Source organism: Dermacentor silvarum, chromosome 3 (genome assembly GCF_013339745.2).
Source record: "Dermacentor silvarum isolate Dsil-2018 chromosome 3, BIME_Dsil_1.4, whole genome shotgun sequence".
Lineage (NCBI taxonomy): Eukaryota > Metazoa > Arthropoda > Arachnida > Ixodida > Ixodidae > Dermacentor > Dermacentor silvarum.
In genome coordinates, this window is record NC_051156.1 from 53,435,582 (window position 1) to 53,457,601 (window position 22,020).

At 46.2% G+C, this 22,020-nt stretch overlaps 1 protein-coding gene across 1 annotated transcript in view; it reads left to right on the plus strand.

Annotated features, from left to right (window-relative positions):
- LOC119445435 (hepatocyte nuclear factor 3-gamma-like) overlaps positions 1-22,020 on the plus strand; it is a 131,497-nt gene that overhangs the window by 97,479 nt on the left and 11,998 nt on the right. The gene's annotated exons all lie outside the window — the stretch shown is intronic.

Genomic DNA, 22,020 nt, shown 5'->3' on the forward strand with positions numbered 1-22,020 from the left:
CGGCAGACAGACCACCAACAAACAATTCGAATTCACTCGCGACGAAGAGACCGGGGGGGGGGACGCGACTCGGCCAGTCGAAGCGAGGGCGGCCATGTTAGGCATGTTTCCTCAGTCGACGGGGACGCCGGCCCCGCCGGTCATGACGTCACCTCAAGTGCGCGCCTATTGGTGCCGGTCGTGTCCATCCGCCTTTGAGGGACAAATGCGCTGTGCTCTAAGTTGTATCATTTATTTATAGTAATAGTCAGGCCACATTTCCAACGCACGCTACACATGCAATGCTGCCCGGATCGGCAGTGCAGCGCTACAGGTGTGTCCCTTCGCACGCGCTGCCCACGGGAAGCGCTTCTCATCAACACCACCTAGGGTGCCTCGATGCCCAGCGCCGCCGTCCAGGGTGGAGACAACCCCGCTGGCGCCGCCATATTGTGTCACACGAGCTGAGACTCAGCTACGCTTGCGTTCATAAAGTGTTACTCGCGGCGCGCTTCCAAGTGCTTTGCCTTGATGAGGATTTTTTTATCGGTGTCCCATCTGCATATCTTTATAACCAATAGCCGTTAACTCGTCGAAGGTCGAAGACGTAAATGTATGGCGCCGGGAACATGCCCCAAGTTGCCTAATTCAATCACATTTAATATGCCGTGTGTATGTTTAAAATACGCACTATTTTTTTTTGCGCTTCGATGCTTGGTATATAAGGTTTGCGACCCCCTGTGTGTGGAAGTTTTTCTTTTTCGCTGTTGTATTTTGGTTTACACGTCACGCCTCCTTTACCGTAGCCAGCCACTCGCGCACGGCGGTTAGTTTCCCTTGCGTTGCGCGTGCTCTTCGCGTTCGTTGCAATTATTTGACGATATCTACGCGCAATTTTTGCTTTTTTTGCCCACAAAACTGTGTGCTGACAGGATTAAGCTGGTGTAAAAATAACTGCGATGTGAAAATAAGGTTTAGTTAGTGCTGTAGAGAAAAATGTAACGTAACTTGTCTGTGTCAATCTTGCGTAGTACACACAAGAAATCAAACGATGCACAAAATACATTTACTTATAATGTCTAGTACAATCAATCATGAAAGAGATATGTACATGAAAAATTATATGTACTGTGTGGCGCCTGAAGGTTATGTTGAAAGACGAGATAAAAAAATTAATTCGCAAGGTAGGCTCGACACACAATTCGGGATAGAGTTTTTTTTTTATTATTCATTACATGGGGGGGGGGGGGTTCAAGTGAGTACATCAACCTTATTACACACAATATAAATCGAAAACAAGAATGCAAACAAGAAAACGCAACCGCGGGTAATATTAATCAAGATATCCAGCCAGATATCCAGCCAGAATACATACATCAGCTACCATCGAATACGTCGCATCAGCCAAACACATCGATGGCGAGTACAGAACATTTCATAAATAACCATTAGAACACTGATAACTACATTGAAAAAATAAACAACACTGCATACATATCACGTACAAAACCGTAAATGAAACTAAGACAGTCAAATACAGAGTAGCAATGTTCTTCGCTTCGAAAATATAGTCCATGATGATGTAGGGCTGTTGACTTTAACAGACGGCGCCCATCCTGTCGATTTCCCTCGTACTGGTCCTCTTCAAAGTGTTTCTAAGTACAGGTAAAACAACAAAAGTGATTATTGATATGAAAACGTTGCCTTGTAAATACAGAGAACCCATTACAGTGCTTAAAAATAAATTTTAGCAGAAGCAATGCTGTATTACCTCGCTTCACACGTTTCGAAGAAATGCACAGGCTACAACAGACACCATGCCAGAAAGCGCCGAAACATTTTGGTCCCATGATGCCCCTTAACTCTACTACACCTGGGCATACCGTGCACAGGCATTTAAAGACCGTCACAGTACCCACTACGATCGGGAATGAGCACGAATGACCATCGGTTTACGATCACCACGCTACAAATATGTACAAGTCTAAAAACTCAGCTATGTAACGTAACACCCTGAGGTCCGCAAGATATCTCCTGAGAAATCAGAGAAAATCACAATGTTTCGCTTACCACGTACAAAACAGCCGCTCTCCCCAGACGAAGCACTGCGTTCTTTAGTCCCAAATAACCAGTACCGAAAAAAGAAAAAAAGAAACAAGAGACACACACGATGTGTGCTTCCGTGAAAAAGGAAAATAGGTGGCTTACGTGACGATTCGTAGCTAATGTAAGACTATTTCGCGGCTAAGCATCTTCGTCAGTCCTTAAAATAAGGGTACAGACTGCGCCCATCAAAACGAAAAAAGCCTATGCGACGCGCGCTCGCAAACCATACGCTACTCAGACAGCATCAGTGCAGTGCTTACTTAGTTCGTGAGCGAACGTAGGTACGTGAGCGAGGATCAGAGAATACTTTCTTATTTAAATGAAAAACACGGTGCGGTAGCCTAAACATTCTTGACACTTACCTCGCAAATGCAGGAGTTATCCGTTGCCTTCCAGTGATCGCGCTTTACTTGGGCTTCCCATCTCTTCCGTCGCTCTGGGTCCCGGGGGAAGCGAAAACAACGCAGTCCTTTACGCGTCGATCCGGCGCACTTGGGAACACAACAGCCCGTCATGTCGACACGATGTACTTGATAGCTTGTCAGTCATGCGGCTGAACACTGTCTAGCAAGTAGAAGCGTCCGCGAAGCATCCGCGCGCACTGTGCCTCGAACTCAGCACCGGCACCAAGCAATCGCAACGGCTCGCTGTGACACAATATGGCGTCGCAGCGAGAAAGCGGCGGCGCGGGGGCGGTCAAAGGTTGGCACCACCCTGAACGGCGGCGCTGGCATCGAGGCACCCTAACACCACCGTTTCACACGCGCCTTCTCGTGGTCATCGAGTCTCTCTTCATGTCGGTCTACTTACGCCGCAGCACACGTGCTTACTTAATCAGCTCATGTTTACTACAATTCATATTGCTACCAAACCCACTCACCTTACCTCGTATGACATTGCTGTGTTGCTATCGCATTCATTGCTTCGCCCTTAGAGCGAAACTGAGACATTTTTTAGTATTTATTTATTTATACATACTGTCAATCCCAATAGGGATTACAGGGCTTGTTATAAATATATATTTGTTTACCTATTTTTACGTTTGTTTACCTGGTATGGCTTTTCTTTCGAATGTCTGAATTTGGAACAAGCTTCGCCAACGGTGAACCTTAAAGTAGATCGTGCGCGAAGTTTGTACTGAAGATATCGCGTACGGCATGAATTGTTCGTGTGCGCTATCTCTGAAGCGAAATAAGCTAATAATATTGCAGCGTTAGGGCCGTCTCTGCTCTTTCTCTTGTTTCCCTTACACCATCTCACTATGCTATATCCATAATAAAGTAATGTCGAGTCTTAACAATTGTCGAATAAATACATATGCATATGACTGTAAACCACTACTGACCGTGAGTGAAAAGCGCTTAGTGGTCAGCGAAGCGGTCACTGCACGCATGTAAGTATTTCACTTGATCGACTGTGCGAATAATTTGTTTTTTTTTGTTACTGTTATTCTTGCAAGCATGATGCTATTGTCCGCGTACCCATGCGAATACCGTTTTTTGCGTTCTTACTTGGGCGGGCTCATTTAGCGCGTTTCTACGCCACGCACAGTTAGCGCATTACGGTTCCCAAACACTAGCACTAGCGCTAGGCCGCGCTGATGAGGTTGACACGTTTGTTTTCGCATTCTCTTCCTGCCCAAGTACATAGAAAACGCCCGAAGAAGGGTGAGCTCGATGCAGCACCACACTGTTGAATTTAAGTATTCAAGCTCTTAGACTGGGAAGAATTAGGAGTGAGGATCGACGGCGAATATCTCAGCAACCTTCGGTTTGCAGATGACATTGTCCTATTGAGCAACAATGGAGAGGAATTACAACAAATGATTGAGGACCTTCATCGAGAAAGTCTAAGAATTGGGTTGAAGATGAATATGCAGAAGACAAAGATAATGTTCAATAGCCTGGCAAGGGAACAAGAATTCAGGATCGCCAGTCAGCCTCTAGAGTCTGTAAAGGAATATGTTTATCTAGGTCAATTACTCACAGGGGACCCTGATCACGAGAAAGAAATTTACAGAAGAATAAAATTGGGTTGGAGTGCATACGGCAGGCATTGCCAAATGCTGACTGGGAGCTTACCACTGTCGTTGAAAAGAAAAGTGTACAATCATTGCATTCTACCGGTGCTAACATATGGGGCAGAAACTTGGAGGTTAACAAAGAAGCTCGAGAACAAGTTAAGGACCGCACAAAGAGCGATAGAACGAAAAATCTTAGGAGTAACGTTAAGAGATAGGAAGAGAGCGGTGTGGATCAGAGAACAAACGGGGGTAGACGATATTCTAGTTGACATTAAGCGGAAGAAATGGAGCTGGGCAGGCCACGTAATGCGTAGGATGGATAACCGGTGGACCATTAGGGTTACAGAATGGATACCAAGAGAAGGGAAGCGCAGTCGAGGACGGCAGAAAGTCAGGTGGGATGATGAGGTTAGGAAACTCGCAGGCGCAAGTTGGAATACGCTAGCGCAAGACAGGGGTAATTGGAGATCGCAGGGAGAGGCCTTCGTCCTGCAGTGGACATAAATATAGGCTGATGATGATGATTATGGGCAGGGCTGCGCAAGGTGCGTGTGAACGCAGAGACAATGTTTTGGTGGACACAGGGTCTGCATACATCTTCCATAGGACACGATTTTTTCAGATCGTTGCGTAGTGTATTTACTGACTATTTCTCTCGCAGAATGCTCCAATTTGTCTTATACCGGTGTCACACGGCCACTTTTGATAGCGATCGAGACCAATCTGGATCGGAATGTTCGACCGCGATTGGCTCCCTTCCGCAGATTGAGCAAAGAAGCCAATCGCGACCAAGAAATTCGACCCATATCGGGCTCGATCACGATCAAAAGTGCGCCGTGTGACCCTCGTATTAGGCACTGGAATGAAGTCGTGTTTGAAAGAATAACAAATGTAGCCTCTGCCACTATATACGAGAAAATATTGCATCGAAGAGCTGACAATTCTCGCAACCTATTGGGAAATGCGCCGAAAAAAGTTTACCAAAATGCGTTGTTTTACTGATGTGTGCATTGGTTCACATTACACTGAAATGCCAAGTCCTCAGGTGATGCAGGAAACCGGCGAAGCGTGAACATACCATCGTGGCAGTGGTCTCGCGGAGTGCTGTGTTGTGGACACACTTAGTCCCCAAAATCGTTATTTTCCGCTGGTTGTTTGTGCACCCATAAACTGCACAGTGCTGGCCTGTAGCCGCTTGATGAGTATATATGTCATTATATACGAGCGTAAGTCATTCGTGACAAAAATAAACGGAAACATCGAATGAAAGCTACCATTCAGCAATGCAAGCGCAAGGCAAGCTCACAGTCCAGACCGAACAGGCAACACTGACACATACTCTCCACGCCAGACCGTCGGAAGCGCCCTCGTGAAAACTAGAGTGTACTAGAATATGGTCGAGTGGGACGAGCGGCTGGGGCGGCGCATGCTTTGCAGTGAGGCGCCCGACTTGGAAAAATATTGGGGCGGCGCTGCGGTCGAAGTGGATTGGGCCGCATCAAGGTCGCGCCATTGGAAACGGCTGGCGATACTGCTCGGCAGGGTCATTCGTACTACTTCGCGCGCTGGTATTTGCGTTCAGACCGATCAAATGGGGTTCATAATTGCATATGACATGTATTTATGCCTTAAGAATAAATTCCTTTCCTTTATCTTCTTTCTTTATTTTTTATTATTTTCTAATGCCATTCGGTGATTGCGCGTGCATTGCGGCCGCAGTGTCGGCTTTCATTCTACTATACTATTGTACGGTTCCCTTTGGAGAAAAAATATTTTTCTCGTTCTTCAAGCAGCATGTATCTCTCGTGTGTATTGTTGCGCATATAGTTTTCTATCAGTAGGTCTTGCGAAAAGCTGAGGAAACAATTGTAACATATGTAACCTTCCTGCTTGCCGCTTCAAACAAGTAAAGCATATCTGCCCCATCCCGCGCCTTGTACTTAGATTTACGGGACTCATTGGTATAGATTAAAAAAAAGTAAACTGCAGTGCAACATTCCAATCAAGTTTCCGCCTTTCTCGCGTAACAGAATGCGGAGTAATTGGTACGGGGTCATAAATTTATTGCAGCCGTGGACCTCGCGCGCCGAAAACGGTTTTAGTTAGCCATTCTATATGCTAATCTTTGGCCGTAAGCCGTACGTGGAATTCTTTTTCCAGTCGATACTTCAAAAAATAAAAAAGAAAGAAAGCCTGCGCGGTAGCCTAATTAGTGCCTATATCGTGGATACGGCGTTGCGCTGCTAATTCGGGAGCTCGCGGGCTCAATCCAAGTCGCGGAATTCAATGGGAACGAAATGGAAAAAGACTCGTGTACTTCTATTTAGGTTCGCGTTGAAGAACCCCAGGTGGCAAAAACTAAACCGGGTGCCTCATAATCATATCGTGGTTTTGTCACGTAAAACGCAAGAAAAGAAAAAAGCAGGTGTCTGCGTTCTTCGGCTTATTTCTGGGGGTGTAAACAACATAAATTATTCTCGAGCCTGATTTCCCCAAAAAACATGTTACGCTCACCCTATATTTCATGCGTAAATGTAATGCCGTTCCCAAATGTATGACCGCTCAACTCTGCAGCTTGTATATTATAAACGGCTGCGTTCAGTTATCTCGTGCACTATCATAACGACCATAATAAAACAAAGGAACGGCATGTCTCACATACACGTAGAGATATGTACAGATCTGTTGCGTTCGTTGAAGAAGATAAGTGTGGTACCACATGGGGCACTCAGTTTTAATGGGCTGCAAACATGGTGAGACTGGACCTCCCGTCCGTTAACTCTCTCAGGAACTGCGCCTATGCGCAACAGCCACGACTCTCCGGCAGCAAAATCATTCGGAATAACAGTCCTCACTTGCATGCAGTCACTCACCTTTGAAATTTCAATAGTGCTGGCATGCGTTACATTCGAACGAACTCACACACACACACACACACACACACACACACACACACACACACACACACACACACACACACACACACACACACACACACACACACACACACACACACACACACACACACACACACACACACACACACACACACACACACACCACACACACACACACACACACACACACACACACACACACACACACACACACACACACACACACACACACACACACACACACACAGGATGGTTTTGCCTGCTATGAATATTATTTCTACGAATGAGTTTTATTTCTAGTATTCACTAATAAGTGTGTTTGTTATTGCAAACACGTGCGCTTATTCCGGCCGGGAGTTCTCACTTTTTCAATTATTGCATTTATAATATTTGTTATTTTTCCATTACATATATATATCGTAAATATATATGTCTATGTACCCTTTGATTTAATTACCTAGAAATACATTGATCATTCTTCGCGCCACGCAGGTAATAAACCTGGTTTATTTCGCTGTAATATTGTTTTCTTCGATTATTGTCCCTGATCAATATCCACCAACAAGAAGCGCGTGTAAAATGACACGATATCCATAATAAAATTTTCTTACGTAGCTTCATGTTGCACAGATACCAGTTACTTTGGAAGACAGTGGTAAAAAAAGTTGTCGCAGTTTCACCTGAACGGTGAAGCACCAATTGCGATAGCAAACTTGTAGAGAGCTATACGGAGTAATGATATTAGCTTTATCAGCTGTATAAACTTGGACATGCAGCAGCACCGGCAACGCGCAGAACTGTTGTCGACGCCGTCGGCGTTTTGCCCGCGTTCGCTCAAAATGCGTGCGGCGTTGGTGACTGTTGCCGGACCCTCTGATATAAATAGGCACTTGGTGCCGCAGCTAAACGTCGCCTCCCTTCCCTCCCCCCCTCCCCCACGGCCTCTCGCGCTTCGGAAGAAGGTGCGTTTGCTATACATATATGGTGATTGTAAAGGAGGAAAGAGACGCCTACTTCTGCAGCCCTTAAAGGGACACTAAAGAGAAACAGGAAGTTCAGCTGGAATAAAAGAGGGACCTTCAGGAATGCATGCCGTTTTTGTTGGGTGCAAAAATATGAGTTATTAGCGGAGAAATTCGTAAACAAAGACCAAATATCTCTTCCTCAATTTCTCTCACCCCAGATTTGGCGCTGAAGCAGTGTCGTCACAGATTGCATTGCTCTCAGCGAATCAGAATGCGCCATTATACGTCACCGCTTGCGTAAACGGCCGAGGCGCTGGGCTGGATGCATCATGGCTGCATGCATGATCGCTGCGTTTGCGTTCGCCGCGATGGATACCGTAGCTGCCGCTGAACCTTGCAACGAAGAGCTCGCCAGGAAAGCAGGACTGCATTTCAGCGATATTCAGTGAAACGGAGCGCGAAATGATCCTCTGTGCTCGAGCGGTAGGTGTTTCCGCGTGCGATGGCGGTGAGCCGCCGGCCGCGCCGGCGGAATGCAGAGCTTCGTTTTCGGCGACGGGAGGCGGAGCGTCCGGTCCGCCAGGCGACGATGTTCCCGACAGAACAAACGTAGAAAGTTGTGCACGTACTCGGTATGGTTATTTCGTGGCTTTATTTAATGACATTCAGCACTCACCGAGCCGCCAGTTTGCTGCTGCAGGGGCACCGGTAGGAGGTTTGATGAAGGCCGCATTGAGGGAACAGCTGCTCGAGAAGGGCTGGCCTCTGGGGCACGCCAAGATACTTTCCGAGGGCAAGATTATACACATAATCCGAGGGCGCGAAATGCAAAGAGCACACCATCGGTTTCTCTGGCTCTTTTGCCGTTTTATCATCGGCAGAGCACTGAGCCATTGCGAACGCCGGGGAGCCGGGGCTCTCCGAGCGACGCCACATGAAAGGACACAATCGAGTCAACACTGCCGCTGCCCCTGATCAAGCGCCTTGGGCCATTTATACAGCCCTCAACACTACACACACGAGGCATTTTCTGGCTGTTTCCCGCGAAGTCAACGTTTTTCGAGCCACGCAACACGCAACCAAACACCGTAGAGCGGAACAGGCGCGCGCGACGATGCATTGACCAAAAACGAAACTACGAAACTATCACGGCCGCATGTATCGCCATGCCATTTTTTTCGTATTTATTTAATTTTGTACTAAACTTGTACTTCCTCGCTTGAAACGGTTTAAAAAGTTGGCAAATGCTGTTTATGTACGTTTAAAGTGTATTTCATTTTGCTTTTTATTAACAGCGATAAATCGCTCTCGACCAATCGCGACCGGCCTGCGTTTGTAATCTCCGACTTCACAACACGTAGTGCGGGAATTTCGAAGGGGCGTCAGCACCTATTCTTCAGTTTTCCGCTATTTTCTCGCTTATTAAACATCTGTTTGCCATAAAAATGGTATGGCTGTGATCGTGAAAGGATAATCTAGCATTTAAGCTCAACTTCCGGTTTCTCTTTAGTGTCCCTTTAAGGAAGCACGGCGCAGAACGCGCGTTTGTTCTCCGCCGTGCGTTCACTCCCCGTGAAAGAGCGCGTCCCTCGCGCCCTTTCACTCGCACATACAGCGTTCGGCGGCGCGAGGCGACGATTTCATCTCCATTGACGTCATACGGAACCTCACGGCGACGGCGACGGCAGAAATCTGCTTTTGAGTGTCCATATAATTGCTATCGCAATAAAACAGCAGTTCACCTGGCTAAAACAACACTTGGTACATGCCGTAAGGGGTCATGGGCGCACCGCAGCAAATAAAACATAAAAAAAAATGTACTGCATAGAGGTTCTGCGAGAAAAACTGGGCGTCCACCAGCGTCCGCGTAGCGAACGCGCGCTCGCTAGCTGACGACGCGCGCTTGACAACGACAGCAAAATTGAAGACGTCGCGTTGTATAATCCGTGCCTCAAATATATATGTTTGGCAAAATGGTGTAAACATACATTTACAGTTGAAATAAAGTACTATTTTAAGAGCGTACTATGCGCAATCGGCCTCGGCGCCCGAAACGATAGTACGTTGAATATGCCGCGGAGCGCGTCTCCGCCCCAATCCAGTTCGCTGGCAGCGTCCTCGCCACGGTGGAAGAATATTTAGGTGTTGACACTGCGCGCGAGCGAGCGTCCAGATTATGTTCGGCCGCGCGCGGGCGCACCGAGTAGCTCTGCTGCGAGCAGATAGATGGCGCCGCGGCCAGCGGTCCCAGCTTAGCGGCGCCGGCGGCTTGGCATTCCTCTGCCTCCGCTAAATTTTCGTTCATAGTGGCGCCAGTAAAACTCAAAGCGCGAAGGAAATTCGTTATTTCAGATTAAGGTGATAAGTGTACCAGTCTGAATGCTTTGCTAACATGAACGTATATTGTGCAGGGCGTGAATGACGTGAACACGGATCGATCGGGCAGCACTCAACGCCCACTCACATTCCGCTCGCGCGCACATTTTGTTGCGGCCGATCTAGTAATGCATACAAGCATAAAAATGAAAGCGTAAGCCCGCGTGCTACCCCTCGATCAGAAGAAAATAGTGACTGCATCGGAAAATTCAAACTCAGAAAACCGTTCAAGCATCGTCACGCGAATTCAGTGTGGGCGCGATATAGTTTAAGAAATGAAACGGAGCAAGCTTGCGATATGCAACGCACTAGAGCAAAGTGGGTGTTCATGGCTACAACCTATGATGAGAAAGCACATAGCTGTGTAAAGAAATCTTCAAAAGATAATTTATCAGGCGGGACGAAGCCAGGCGTTTTATCTTGGATTACAATATCACTAATACAGTTTACTTGTGAAAATCTTTTTTATTTCAATTTCACTTAACATAGACTGTGTATATTATTCATTTGGCTTTCGTCGTTTGGGGAGCGAGTGACTCTTGCAGGATCTAAGAGGCGACTTTCTTTTTTCTTAAATTGCATATGAGAATGTGCCAATGTAAGCGTATTTGACAATGCATGTTACAGCCTGTCCACAAATACACTTATACCCAGCACACAATAATCTCATAGACTTTTTATTTTTTATTTTGCAAAGACAGAATAATTAAAAAATTGTGTATGAAGCAGCTCGATAATTTTAATAGAGGATAGCCTTCCCAGAAGCTTACGCTCTCATACACTCGAACAATGCAAAAATGTTGAATAAAAACATGCAAGCGTGTAATGTACACCGCACGCGCATTGTAAAACACATTCAGTATCCAGGATGGCACAAATTTGAAAATCAGGCACACATCTGCACAGAAAACAGCAGTATTATACAGGGTGCACAAAGATTTAAAAACTTCTAAATGTCACGTAGCTGAACAGAACCAATGTAATGTTGTTTTCCGTCCCTTGGAGATACTGAGTTTATTTTTACATTTGGCCTAATTACGTGATTAGTCTTAATTATTTAATCAACTTCTCAAATATTATAAATATATTAAAAGTTTCAATGACAAAATTGGAGAGCAACATGAAAGACTCCCGATACAGCGTTCTATTATTCAATACACGCTACGTAGAAGTATTTTTCCGAGCGTGAAAGAAGCCCACGAATACACGCAAAGTGCCTCGAGTCAATTTTGAGTCTATTCGCGGGTTTCTTTCACGCTCGGAAAACACTTTTATATATCACGTATTGAGCAACAAAAAGCTGTATCGGGAATCTTTCGTGTTGCTGTGCAATTCTCTCGTTCACGCTTTTTTATCTAATTATAGCATTAGAAAAGTTGATTAATCAGTTATGAAAATAATTATGTAATAAGGCGGAATGCAAAAAATAATCTGAGTATCTCCAAGAGACGACAGACAACATTGCCTTGGTTCTGTCCAGCTATGTGACATTTTCATAGTTTTAAATCTTGGTGCATGATAGTTAAGACACCCAGTATATATCTTATACATGCAGCAAAATTTGCACAGACTGCTGTGGCACACAGCAGTTTTTGTGGCACACAGGAGGTTCTCTCTTCCGCAGCGGCTTTCGAGGTTTATTTGACCGTGTGAGGTTCTTTGGACAGTTCGGAAATAAGGTGGGAACTGTATTTGCAGACAGAACAGGGCTCTTTGGCGAGTGAAGTAGCCGCCTTTAATCGAGCTCCGCGTAATATGACGTCGATATCATATCCTCTGAAAAATGCTTGGCGCAAACATGGTCAGTAGGCATTAGAGTTCGGTCTGCCCTCAGATTTACACGGCGCCACTGCTCTAGACGACCACTGGGGGACGGCACTTTGAATAGAGGCACACGCTCCGCACAAGTTCGGTATTCAGAATTGCAGTTCGTGACGAAGCACTTTCTACCCATTTCAAGCTCTCAGAAGGCCGCTTCCACCTTGGTCGAGGGCCCGTGGCGACAATACTCAAGCACAAGATGATGAAAGCGCGTGAACAAAAAGTGTGCCTTCAAAACAGCACGGCTGCACATGCAAGCACAAAGCGCACAAAGACAGCGAAGCACGCGCCTTCCCGCCGAGGCTGGGACCGCATACCGCAGCGCCCTCTACGACGGCGCCGAACCAGCTGCAACCAAGGCGAACATAATCTGGACGCGAGCGAGCGGCGCTTTCGCGCGCGTTGGGGGGAGAGTGTCAGCACCTCTCCTTATTCTTACACCGTGGTCCTCGCACTATTTTTCCACACGCGGCGCCTCAGTGCCAGAGCGCTGTTCGACCCACTCGACCATTGTTTAGTACACTCTAGTGAAAACGTCGAGAATTAGGGTTGCCAGATTGGGCTATTAATAGCCAAATTGGGCTACTTTTTACGCGGCTTGGCGTCGAAAATTCCAAGTTGGCTACATGGCTATATTTTGGCTATTTTTGTATTAAGGACTGAAGGACGGGTCCCGGGGACCACGTCAGCACTGCAAAAATTTGGGAACGCCGGTTTATGAAAACCCAAAGCTCATTGCTGCTAAAAAGTTATGTAGGCAATCTCGAAGGCTGTGTTTTTAGGCAATGTCGGCGCTGAGTGGATGGCGTTAAGTCATCGCTGCCGTGTTTACACGTCTTTCCAGGTTAAGCTCTCTTTTTGTTTTGGTTTCGGCGCCATCTGCTGCCGATTCACGCGTGGTTGAATAAGAAAACCGTTCTCAAAACTAAGCATGGGCAAGTGGGCGAAGTACAGCCGTGCATATAAGAAGTAATGGGAGAAGGACCCCTCTTTCAAAGGTAAATTTTACTTTATGCGCATATTTGGTTTTAAAAGCGTCTGGTGGTGCGTTGTTTCGGAATGGAGCAAGAAACTCGGCAAATTTATTACTCTATTACAAAATTTCCGAAATTCATTCCGCATTCGAAGGCAACTATTGCATCTGCAAGGCATAAAGCCATTCAACATTTAAAATATTGCAGTTGAGAATGAGGATGTTTTAAGGTAGGGTCAAGGTCTTGCATGAGGGCAATGCAAGCGCCACGCGCTTGCATTGTAAACGCGGAGGCACCTGAGGCAAGCAATGGACGCGTCACCACGTGATCAAACATGGCAGCGCCCACGGGAGCGCCGCGAAAAGGGTCAATAGCTATAGCATTCCACGCACCACTGAAATATCGCTATATCTTCTGCGACTCTTACTAGCACTTAAGCTGGCGCTGAATTTTTTATTATGTTGCAAGATTTGTCCGGAACAATTATTCTGGATCCCGGAGAGTGTCTACATAAAGTGCATTGCACTGTTCAAGAAAGTCTACAATAGAATTCAAAGGCCCAGCATGCAAGTCTGGTTACCATCAACTAAGTTCGCAATATTCTAAACTCTCAATAAAATCAGCGGTGGATCTGCTTGCGCCGATTGATGACTTGATTGTCGTTCTGTGACAGGAGAGAGAGAGAGAGAAAAACGAAGAGGGAAAGGTAGGGAGGTTAACCAAGGACGTGCCCGGTTGGCTACCCTACACATGGGGAGGGGAAAGGGGAAGAATAGATAAAGAGAGAAAATAAAAAATAAAATAATGGAGTCAGTCATTCGCAGAGACAGTCAAAGAAGAATCTCCGCTGTCACAAGCCTTCGTACAATCCAGTACTCTTCACGAACTGCAGAAGGGCTTTTGTGGCCTTTCGCATGCAAGAATGCATAGGCCATGGCCCAAGAATCTTTTCTTCCGAGAATGTTCTGTTGTCTAACAGGTTGAGTTTAGCTTGGAGAATACGTCGTTGAGTGTCAAAAGATCGACAGTGACACAGAATGTGTTCGAGAGTCTCGTCGCACCCGCACAAATTGCACGCCGCACTGTTGGCCATCCCTATTAAGAAGGAATAGGCGTTGGTAAATGCGACACCCAACCACATGCGGCACAGTAAAGTTGTTTCACGACGGGAGAGTCCAGGTGGTAGGCGAAGTCGCAAGTTAGGGTCAAGAGAATGCAAACGTGAGCTGGTGAAACCCGGTGAATTACATCGCAGAAGTGTCATATGGCGAGCAATCGATTGAAGTTGCCGCGCAGCATCCGTTCTTGAGAGAGGTATAGGAACCAGCTGATGTTTGTGATGAGCCGAGCGTGCTGCTTCATCTCCGCTGTCGTTGCCGACAATTCCGCAATGGCTCGGCAACCATTGAAATACAATATCGTGTCCTTCTTCGAGAGCGTGATGGTGAGCGTACCTAATTTCGTGCACTAGCTGCTCGTGTAACGCTTGTCGTAGGGAAAACTGTAGAGTTTGTAGAGCTGCTTTAGAATCACTGAAAATGGCCCAACGATTTGGAGGCTGCTGGAGCACGTAATTGAGTGCACCTTGAAGAGCCGCAAGTTCTGCGGTTGTAGACGTGGTGTTGTGCGAGTATTTCAATTGCAAAGTGACGGCGTCCGATGGAATAACTACTGCTCCGGTAGAGCTGTTGGAAATGGTGGAACCGTCCGTATAAATGTGTATGCGGTCAAAATAATACTCGTTGATGACAAGCAGAGACAATTGCTTCAGGGCTAGTGTTGAGAAGTCTGCCTTTTTGCTAATCCCAGGAACTGAGAGGCACACGTGAATTTGCCGGAGGCACCACCATGCCGATGTTGGGCGTTTCGCAGGCTTGAAGCCAGATGGTATGGAGGCATGATGTCTTATCACAATACTACAGAATGTAGCCTGTGGTCTTCGCAATGGCAAATCGGCTAAATGATGGGATGGTAGCCGTGAAATGTGTCGAATACGGTTCTGTGACAGGCTTTGCGACACAGGTAATGTGTACGACAGTGGATTGTTTATTTACTGCATAACTGCATATAACGTACGTGCATATGCATGCTTGCACCTCGTTCCACTTTGCTGATTACATGTGGCTCGCTTCTTGTACGGCAGGCGCCGCACGTTTGCCTAGGCTACAATGGATAGCAGTATTGAAAGCGGTGCATCTTGCATTCAACCTTTACGTTAAATTCTGACCTAAAACCATCTCAAGTAAATCCTATGGGGGGTATGCACTGAAGCTTGATCCGCGAGGCGGCGACAGCATCGCCGGACAGCCGCGCCATGTTTACGGTCGTTGGTTCGTCCGTGCGTCGCTGACATATTGGAGATCTCTATCGTCCAAGCCGCCGTGGGGAGTTCGCACACAGCAGTGTTTTGTGCGCGGAGCCGTGAGTGCGTGTTACTACGTAGAAAGTACTTGAATTAGTGTATCTGCGTTCACGGAGAGACTATATGTGCCGCGATTGTACGCCAATGCAGCAGCGGCATAATGGTGAACTGCGCGGTGTCGCCGTCTTCTTTTATGAGAAGCCACGGTGCGAACTGGCTGGCCAGAAACCGGCGACACGACCAGCGACAGCAACGGATAGCCCTCCGCGACGACAAAACCTGTCACTCGTCGCTGTCGCTCGAAAATCGCGTGCATGCGGTCGCGCCTTAAATGACGAAGCTGCGAGTACAGACAGACAGCTTAAGCGTCGAGATCTAAAAATGTGAATTCAATTTGAAAATTGGGGTGGCTGCAGATCGAGTTGGAGCACATACTACTTTTCAAAATAAAACAATGTTAACGCTAATTTGCACGACGTCAATGAATGGCATTTACGGGACTACGTAAATGCTGACGGTCATTAAAAAGTAAAGAAGTTACAAATACAATATACTTGTTTCTTTGGAAAGCTGCGCGTCTCTAACCAGCATTGAAACACATGCACGGCGACTGCACAGGTTTAGAAACAATAAAACTACCCGCGTCACCTAATTCAGACAAAGCGTCGACATGCAAAACAACACGACATGTGAAGGAGGTGTATTGTAACAGGTGAATTTTACGAGCGCGCCTTTCCACGCACTCCAAGGGCTGCATTGCATTGCAAGTGATAGCGGCGTCAACGCCCGCCGCTATCGATGGGCGCTAAAAAAAGGTATTTATTGATAATGATAAATTAAAATAGAGTTGTATCTTCTTTTCTCGCCATGCGTATATAAAGTGGATTAGTAATTTTATTTTCGTTGAATGAATCTCACTGCGTCTTGCTTTAATTAAAAAACTATTTTTTCTTTCCCAGTATTTATTCCCTCCAAACATAGTCGCGCTTCAATAGCAGCTCCCATAACCCCCCTTGCTGATGTCGGTGACCATTGGTTCTGAAACGCCATTTTTTACCTCCATGTGAAAGTATTTTTTACCTCCATGTGAAACTCTTTCGCCCGAATCTTCGCGACTAGAATGTACTAGAATACGGTCGAGTAGGACGACTCGGACAAGCGGCTGGGGCGGCGCACACTCTGCAGTGAGGCGCCCGATGTGGAAAAATACTGTAGCGGCGCCGCGATCGAAGTGGATTGGGCCGCATCAAGGTCGCGCCGTTGGAAACTGCTGGAAATACTGCTCGGCAGGGTCATTCGTACTACTTCGCGCGCTGATATTTGCGTTCAGACCGCTCAAATGATGTTCATAATTGCATATGTCATGTATTTATGCCCTAAGAATTCCTTGCTTTCTCTTCTTTATTTTATTTTATTTTTTAATGCCGCTCGGTGATGCGCGTGCAGAGCGGCTGCAGTGTCGGCATTCATATACTACTATGTTATTGTACGGTTCCCTTTGGAGAACGAATATTTTTCTTGTTCTTCAAGCAGCATGTATCTCTCGTGTGTATTGTTGCGTATAAAGTTTTCCATCAGTAGGTCTTGCAAAACGTAGACGGAGAAACACATGTAACCTTCCTGCTTGCCGCTTCAAACAAGTAAAGCATATCTGCCCCATCCGGTGCCTTGTACTCAGATTTACGGGAAGCATTGTTAAAGATAACAAAAGAGTAAACTGCAGCGAAACATTCCATTCAAGTTTCCGCCTTCCTCGCGTAACAGAATGCGGAGTAATTGGTTCGGGGTCATTTATTGCGGTAGGACCTCGAGCGCCGTAACAGTTTTAATTAGTCATTCTATATGCTCATCTTTGGCCGTATAAGCCGTACGTGGAACTTTTTTTTCCCTGTCAATACTTCAAAAAAAGAAAAGAAAAGAAAGCTGGCGCGGTAGCTTAATTAGTGGATATAGTGGATGCGGCGTTGGCTGCTAAACTCCATGGAACTCGCGGGTTCAATCCAGATCGCGGAATTCGACGGGAGCGAAATGGAAAAGCAATCGTGTACTTCTATTTAGGTGCGCGTTAAAGAAGCCCAGGTGGTGAAAACTAAACCTTATAATTATGTCGTGGTTTTGCCACGTAGACCCAGGAATTTATTTAAATTTAATAAGAGAGAAAAGCATGTGGCTGCGTTCTTCGGTTTTTTCTATGGGTGTAAACAAAATAGTTGTAAATTATTTTCGAGTCTGATTTCCGAGAAAAAAAAACATGTTACGCTTATCCTATATTTCATACATAAATGTAATGCCGTTCCCAAATGTATGACCGCTCAACTCAGCAGCTTAATTGTATGTTATAAACGGCTGATTTCAGTTATCCGGTGCACTATCATAACGACCATAATGAAACAAATAAATGGCATACCTCACATGCACGTAGAGATATGTGCAGATCTGTTGCGGTCGTTGAAGACAAGTGTGGTACCACATGGGGCACCCAGTTTTAATGGGTTACAACTATGGTTAGACTGTAAAAAAAAAGTTTTACTTGCCTGAATCAAGTTAGCAGATTTACAGCTGGCTGCCCCCAAACGGAGGCGTTTATTTTGAATGACAGGAACTTGTTAAGCAGGACTTATTAACACCCGTAAGTTAATACTCTCAGGAACTGCGCCTCTGCGCAACAGCCACGACTCCCCGGCAGCACAATCATTCGGAATAACAGTCCTCACTTGCATCGGTAACTCACCTTTGAGACTTCGATGGTGCTGTTATGCGTTACATTCGAACGGAAACGACTATTCGGCGTCGTACGTATATCAATAACACTTGCTTATATATATATATATATATATATATATATATATATATATATATATATATATATATATATAAGTTGGTTTTGCCTGCTATGGATATTATTTCCGCGAATGAGAGTTTTATGTGCAGTATTCACTAATAAGTGTGTTTGGTGCTGCAAACACGTGTGCTTATTCCGGTCGGGAGTGCTCACTTTTTCAATTAGTGCATTTAGAATATTTGTTATCTTTTCCCTTACACATATATCGTGAATATGTACCCTTTGATTTAATTTCCTAGAAATACATTCGCCAATCTTCGCGCCACGCAGTTCATAAACCTCGTTTATTTCACTCTAATATTGTTTTCTTCGATCATTATCCCTGATCCATATCCACCAACAAGAAGCGCGCGCAAAATGACACGACATCAATAATAAAATGGTCTCACGTAGCTTCATGTTGCAGAGATACCAGTTACTTTTAGAAGACTGTGGTAAAAACAGCAGCTCACCAGGCTAAAACTACATTTGGTACCGGCCGTCAAGAGTCATGGGCGCACCAAAGCAACTGAAACATAAAAAAAATGTATTGCACAGACGTTCTGCAAGAAAAACTGAACGTCCGCCAGTGTCCGCGTAGTGAACGCGCGCTCGCTAGCAGACGACGCGCTTGACAACGACAGCAAAATTGAAGACGTCGCGTTCACTGCTCCATGGTCAAATATATATGTTTGGCAAAATGGTGTAAACATAAATTTGCAGTTGAAATAAAGCATTATTTTAAGAGCGTACTATGCGCAATCGGCCTCGGCGCCCGAAGCGAAAGTACGTTGAATATGCCGCGGAGCCCGTCTCCGCCCCAATCCAGTTAGGGTGCCTCGATGCCCAGCGCCGCGGCGCTGGCATCGAGGCACCCTAAATGATGATGATGATGATTTATTGGCATCCCCTTTGAAACGGGGCGGCGACAAGTAGTCACCTAGCCTGCTTGATTTATTCAGGTATACTATACATGTTCTTTATCTAGCATTTTTGTATACCTCTCATTATTTTTATTTTTCAAAAATTTACCTTGTACCGCTGCATATGTCCAGTTCGCTCGCAGCGCCCTCGCACAAGTTTTCCACACGCGGCGCCTCAGCGGGAGAGCGCCGTTCGGCCCACTCAACCATTGTCTACGAGGAATAAGGATTATAAACAGGGATAAGGTGCCTCAGAAAGGCTGGCCACCTTATCCCTGTTTATAATCCTTATTCCTCGTGTGCTATTCCATTAGTCAGCCACCGTTTTTGATTTTGGATTTTCAACCATTGTCTAGTTACTCTAGTACACTCTATTCGCGATAGGTGGATCGACCTTGTCATTGGCTTGTCGCTAGGTAAGACAAGAAAAATATGTCACAGAGTTTAAGTTCATTTATAGACGGTTTCAGTGTTTACAAACAAACCTCGCTTGCCGCTGATTTGTTGCCCCGTCGGAACTTCCGGCAGGAGAGCTAGAAGCACTTCCGGCTATGTTGTTTGAAGACATGCGCGACGTGAGGCCGGCGTGTCGATGTTTGCACTGCTTGGCGGAATCTGTGATGAGCTGATTCTACAGCGTGAATATTGTCGAGCGACTACTTTAAGGCGCTTAGCACCGAAGCAAAAGATCGGTATCGCCAAAAGCTGATGTTAAGAGGCAGAGACCTGCCCGATCCGCTGGACGATGATGTCGTGCGATTTTTGTTTTCGCCGGGCTCCAAACACCTTCCCTCAGTTACAACCCCGGAGCAACAAGCGGAGCATCTTAGTGAGGACATGCAACGAAAGCAGACTGTTGTCTTCAAGGCAGGTAATGGGACTGCCGAACACTAGAAAAACTTTAATGGCACTTTTTTTCTTTCTGGGGTTTTACGTGCCAAAACCAGTTCTGATTATGAGGCTCGCCGTAGTGGAGGGTTCCGGATTAATTTTGACCACCTGGGGTTCTTTAACGTACCCTACAACACAAGCACACCGGCGTTTTTGCATTTCGCAATGGCACTTTTATTGCTGCAAGATGGAGGATGAAATGGTAAGCTCTGCATGTGTACGTGCACATGTTTTCTGCGTCATATGCCTTGTTTCTGCTTTTCAATATGCATTCACAAATAACTGTACATTCTCAAAAGTCGTTTAGTGCAAGAAGCCTAGGTCGACTGAAATGGGACTAACTTAAATGCTCACGAATTTACCACACTTATAACAAAATGCTGTAGTGTTTGGCACGAGATTGCAATCCATAATTGGCCTCCGTTAATTCGTAAATGCTTTTAGAATGTGGCCGAAACTTCCTACATGCATGCACGGAAATCGCTAACTTTTCTGCGATTCTGCTCTGCGATACCGATACTAATGCTCACATGCCGCCGCGGTGGCTCGGCGTTACGGTGCGCGGTTGCTGACCCGAAAGACACCGTTTGAGCCCCGGCTATCGCATTTCGATCGAGGCGAAATGCTAGAGGTCCGCGTACTGTGCGATGTCAGTGCACGTTAAAGAACCACAGGTGGTCAAAATTATCCGGAGCCCTCCACTGCGGCGTCCGTCATAGCCCGAGTCGCTTTGGGACGTTAAACATGATAAACCAGTGCGCACATGTACCTAGGTAGTTAAGCTGCAGAAGTGCACTTGTGCCCTAGATACCAAAAACATTCAAATAAAACGGCGGCAGCATGGCACCCGCTACAATAATTTTAACTCATGTTCGTAGCATGGCGATCCACGCCTAGGCAAGAAACTGGACGAGCGGGCAAACTCGGGGCGAGACTCGAACTGCTCTCGCGTGAGTTACACGACATACGACCAGAACAATCGTGCAGTAGCACTTTTATTATTCAGCATTATAGCAGTCCGGCTACTCCACGTAGTAACGTACCTTGGATGAAGTGAGCAGAGCAAATCTGGGAGCTCTTGGTAGACTCCCAGATTTGAAAAACACCGTTGAGGAGTAAACGTAATGAAAACAGTCGATGCTCCAAGAGCTACTCGCCGTCACGCAACACACTGAATGTCACAAGTCGCACTTATATCGATATACCCGAAAAATAACACAGAATATGCGCAAGATGAGCGCGCGAGCGAACAAATACCAGTAAAAACGAGCAAATGGAACGGCTACCGGAAGTACGGTGTCTAGAAGGGGGAGGTCAGAGCAACGGCGGCGGCGGAGTGTTGCAAGCAATCATGACAGCAGCGGCGGCGCTGCAGTCGACAGCAAGATCGCTCCCCGGGCGCGGAAGCACGGCGGTTGGTGCCGCGGGTTTAGAAGCGGGCGTTTCTGTTCGCAATTAGCGGTCGCATATTTGACATAATTAGCGTTAAGCTAATGCATATTGTGCCTTGTTAGTAGAGGAGACAATAAATCAATAGCAGCTATCCTCTGATGACCGGTTAAGTGCTAAAATGCATTAGATTCGGGCACGGCCGACACAAATATTTTTCGCTCGTCTCGGTCGCACGCGTTCTAAGTGCTTTCCCGAATCGTCGGGAGTGAAAAAAGAATGATTTCAGTTAATGCGAAGAAGATTATGCTTGTGGTGTGGGTAAAAAAAGCTGCACGATTTCTAGGCTCGCAGTGAAGAGCTCCTTAGGTCATATACTACAACGCACTGCATCCTGCTCGTCAAATTGGTTAATACCAATATCCCTGTATATTGGATCAAGTGCTGTCTGTCATCCTTTTGGGTATTCTTCATGGTCCCCACCGTTCTAGTT